Source organism: Melozone crissalis, unplaced genomic scaffold, assembly GCF_028551555.1.
Source record: "Melozone crissalis strain CALT ecotype California unplaced genomic scaffold, PUWL_Pcris_2 ptg000018l_1, whole genome shotgun sequence".
Classification (NCBI taxonomy): domain Eukaryota; kingdom Metazoa; phylum Chordata; class Aves; order Passeriformes; family Passerellidae; genus Melozone; species Melozone crissalis.
The window spans coordinates 5042518-5047356 of NW_026535796.1; positions in this window are offsets into that span (position 1 = coordinate 5042518).

A 4839-nucleotide genomic window follows, 5' to 3' on the forward strand; every position below is an offset into this window, starting at 1 on the left:
GCTATACAAGAAAAAGTTATCCACGACTTTTTACCAAGTTACAGCTGATCACATTTATTTTTATTATTTTTTAAAATATGTATTTCTAGTATGCCTTCAACTTACTTTTAGTCCTACTTTACAGACTATTTTGGTGACAGTAATACATTCATGATTATTTCAGTGCACATAGTATTTTCTGCAGTCTGTCTATTTTAACAAGAGGAAATGCAGTAAAAGTTTTAAATGTCAACATTTACAGAGGAATGGAACAAAATAATAAACTTCTCCTAAATTTACATCTGTATTATTAACATTTATTTTTAGAAGCAGACAAGTCTTGTCTGGGAGATGATTACTGCTGGAATGCATATTCATCAAAATGGTCTCTCATTTTCACTTGTAATTGTTTCAGCTGTTGTAGGAGACTGCTTTCATTTGAGCAGTGTCTTAAAAGCTAAAGGAGTTTGAATTCATTTTGTAAATAGATTCATACAACTGCCTGAGGTATTGATAACAATAAAACACTAATGGATCAAATGAAATATTTCACTCTATAAAGTACCCATTAGTGGCACCCAAGTGATATTAGATCTAGTACTTGTTTTTCTGATCTTCAGTCAGTTCAGTTAATGATATGCTTGGCATACATGCATTTACTTACTGAAGACTTACTGATATTCCAACAGAAAAAAACCTTCACAGTTAAATGAAGTTATCTCCAAAAGCTACAGAGGAGGTTTTTGCCAAATGTGGAATGCAGTTGAATTGTGTTATCAAATATTCTTCACTGTAAAGAAAGAATTATTCCTTTTTTGAACCAAATAATATAGGAAATTTTACTAATTCATAAACTGAGAAAATTGCTCCACTGAATGATTGAATGATACAAAGCCAATCATGTCTGTCAGTTTCATGAAGTCAGTAAATCAAAAAGCATCATATTTCTTATCCACTGCTTTTCAAAAAGCTTGCAGAAATGAATTGGGCATATGAGTATTCAGTCCTGTAATTGAATTAGAGCAGCTAAGAACTCTTGGTACAGATGTTTTGGTCTTTCTCAGTATTGAGTTAAGGAAGAATTTGTAAATCTAGAAGTTTGTCTCCTACTCTAAATAAAAACAACAAATTTCTTGTGTGTTGGAGATTGTTCAAGGCCATCCCCGAAAGTGGGATGTGAGATGAGGACTAAGAGGAGAAATTTTGATTAGACCAAGCTTTTCTATAAACTCCATCTTCAGTAGTTGGAATATGTACATACAAGATACTACTAGGCTTATATAAAATGCAAAATGTTTTTTAAAGTATTTGTAGTGACATTAGAACTGAGATTTCTAGGTGTGGAATCCACTTCCTGGGAGGTTTTCAGCCAAGTGACATTCTCCCTTCTGAAAGGATCCCTGTGAGTATAATTGTCCTGTAGTATAATTATTATAAGGTAAAACACACAGAGTATGCAAACATAAACCAGTTTGTTTAAAACAGAAATGGAAGTGAGAACCACAGAAATTGCAAAAGGATGTGACTGTTCAGCCACTGCTTTAAAAATAAACTGGGAAAGTACCTAATAATTAGTGCAGTCCTAATAATTAGAGTCTGAAGCAACATAAAAGAAGTTTTCTGTCAGTTTATAAATAGAATACACTGTAGTACTTTGTTGCACAAGAAAGGTTTACAAGCAAGATGGGACTCTGATATGTTTGGAATTGTAAGTCATCATGTGGATGTTTGGAAAGATTTCTTTCCAGCCACTTGGCAAATTCTTTGCTGGCATCTGCTAACTGCCTTTGGCACAACAGCCATGTAAAATGCTGGTTTAAAACCAGTTTGTCTCAAACCTGCTTAGCTTGGACTTTGCAAGTAGTTACCCCAGATGGAAGTCTGCCTTTTTCTGACTTTATACATAATTTATCTGAAATTCTGGAGCTGTTCAAAGAAGGAGAGATCTGAATGCAGGAGATAAACCTGTATGTGTAGCTGAGTGACCTTAAATCTGATTTATAAACTAGAATTTTCTGAAAGTTACATTTCAAATCTATTTCTACTACATTTCAATGTAGTGGAAATAGTTTTTAAGCACAACTCTGATGTACAATGCCCTTTTACTCAACTTTGTTTTAAGAGGAATTTTATTTGCTCGGAATGCACATAAAATAAAATATTCAGCAAGCAACACTAATAAGTTAGACACTGCCAGTGCATGATAAATAATAAAACAGTATAATTACAGCTCACAGAGGAGAACTCCGTGGTCTATTTTGGGGACCCCTAAAATAAAAATATTCTGAATTAGGTGATTTCTGCAAAAATCAGTACAGAAATCTAACCTGTATGTTTAGAATTAGTTTACATATTATGTTTGTAGGGAAATACAAATAGTTAAGTGCTACTCAGTTCTGCATTTGTATTATTATTGGCCATTAAGTTTTCTGTAATCATTTGTGATAAGGGTTTGCATCTGGGTTCTTTGGCCCTCACATTGGAAGTTTCCTTCCCAAAGAACAGGTATCTATGGGATGCAGATGGAGCACGTAACTGCCCAGGAACTGGGAAATGCAAGATAGGGTTTAAACATGACTTTACACAAAGGTCACATATCCTTAAATAAACCCTGGGCTAAGTGTTGCTGAACTTTTGTCCTTACATAAACTCCAGGCAAGGTGCTGCTGAACTGTAGCTTTCCCTGTCCCCAAATTATCCCCCATCTTCTCTTTGTTTTACAAGTGTATTTTCCAAGGCTCTCCTTTCCCAAGTGTCAGTGAAACTCTGCAACCTCCAACCTGAGTTCATTTGTACGTGGGGATTCCTAGTGACCACTTACAGCCCAAATAAACTTTCTCTGTGTTCCTTGCCTAGTGCTAAGCAAGCAGAGTTGGCAAGAAGTCTAACAGAAAATTTTCTCATTCTCCTGTAGAAACTTAAACTTTCACTGGGAGTGGAAATTCTTTTATTATTTTTGTCCAATCTGCCTGTGTAAAATCGCTGTGGTCAGGCCTGTGTTGTATTTATGTTTTCATGTTTGGGTGGTTAGATGTTGGAATGGATGGTCAGATGTTGGAATGGGCTGTCCAGGGAGGTGGTGGAATCACCTGGAGGTGTTCCAGGTGGGTCTGGGTGATGTGGCTTAGGGGTTACAGGGCAGTGCTGGCATTATGGGGGACTGGATGATCCTGAAGGTCTCTTCCAAACTTGATGCTTTCATGATTCTATATGAAAAATTACTTCAAAACCTCCTGTCTTCTTTCCATAAAGCCCATCTAACCTATCAGCTATGGGAATCTGCAGTCTGTGACATCTCCCATCTTTTTTCTTTCCTTTCCTTTGGGCAGAACCAGCGCGTTTCCTTGGCGGTGGGGCGGGCAGTGCCGGGCGCTCCGCTCCGCCGGTGCCGCTCTCCCCGCTCGGGGGCCGGGGCCGGGGTTACGTAAAGAGCCGAGTTACGCAAGGAATGCAGATTTTCCCTTACGTAACCGCCCGCCCCTGGCGGAGCCGTCCCTGTTGATGCCGGCGCGGATATACATTAAGGGAGGGGAAGGCGGTGCTGGCGGGCTTGGAGCATCTCTGGCTCCATCCGCACTGGCTCTTCGCTGCGCTGGCTCTTTCCACTCGCGTTTCGTGAAAGTCCCGCCTCCTCCTTAACCTGCAGGACATTTCCTTCCATTAAAATAAACAGCACACATACCTAAGTCGTATTTGTCCCCTATTCTAAGAAAGACTTTGTTAATTTCCAGTTACTGCACGGAGTGAAGTTAAGCCAGTGTGGACAAAGGGAAGTTACAAAGTTCTGTGTACCTCGAGCTCTACGTTTCAGCTGCAGCCACAACTGAAGGACCTGATTCCAATGCCTGTGTCCAAAGACAGATTTCCAAGTCACTTCAGTGCCAGCAGGGCTAGACAAAGAGCCCCATAGCTCAGAACTCTGTCTTTAGCAGATATGAGGGAAGATTGCGGAGATGCTGGGGCCTGTTGCTGTTTGCTTGTCCCCTCATGTGCGAGCAGAGCATCATCAGGTGTGATCATCACTTGGGATGCTTTCATGGAGCAGTCAGGGCTTCTGTGCTTGACGCTTTACTCAGCTCCCTCTATACTGATTTCTGATCCTGCAGCTTTGCACAACTTCCCTTTCAGATTTAGTCACCCTGATAAGTTGGGGTGAGTGGTTTGCTCAGGGTTTTTTTGGTTGGTTGGGTTTATATTAGTTTTAGGGGTTTTCCCCCTTTTCCTTGCCCTTGTTTCTCCATGGAAAGGCCTTGAATTTCATGGACACCTTGAAGGATTGGTGTAAAGGAGTGCTCTGCTGAGGGCTTTGTTCTACTTGGACATTTTTGACCATACACTTTCATACCCCTTCCCTTTTTCATGTGTTCCTAAGGCCCAGAAAAGAAGAGATTTCCACAGGGAGCAGCTCCAGCATGGACATATCTCTTGGAGTGTAGCAATAGAGGCTGGAGCAGATTGCAGAAGGTGTGGAATGGAAGGTGACCCGCAGGATTAGTCAGTGTTTGAGTGGCTTATTCCTATCATCTCCTGTACAATTAGCTGAGGATAGGGAAACAGCCAGGCTCCTCAAATCTAGACTAAAGGGGAAGACAAGAAAAGGTGTTGAACTCAATGCCTGCCTTCCCTAATATTTAATTTCTCAGTTTCAACAACCTTTTGTTTAAAAAAAAAGAAATATCAGAGGAATTCAGAACTTAAATGAGTACATGATCAAAAAATAAACCATCATGTTGGCATTTCTTCAACTTTGCTTTTTTCAGATCAATTTAGTTTTTCTTCAAAACTCATATGAATGAAGTATAAATTTTAGTTATATGTGCTACCTCAAAACAATGGGAAAAGGTAAATTTGCTGTATGCA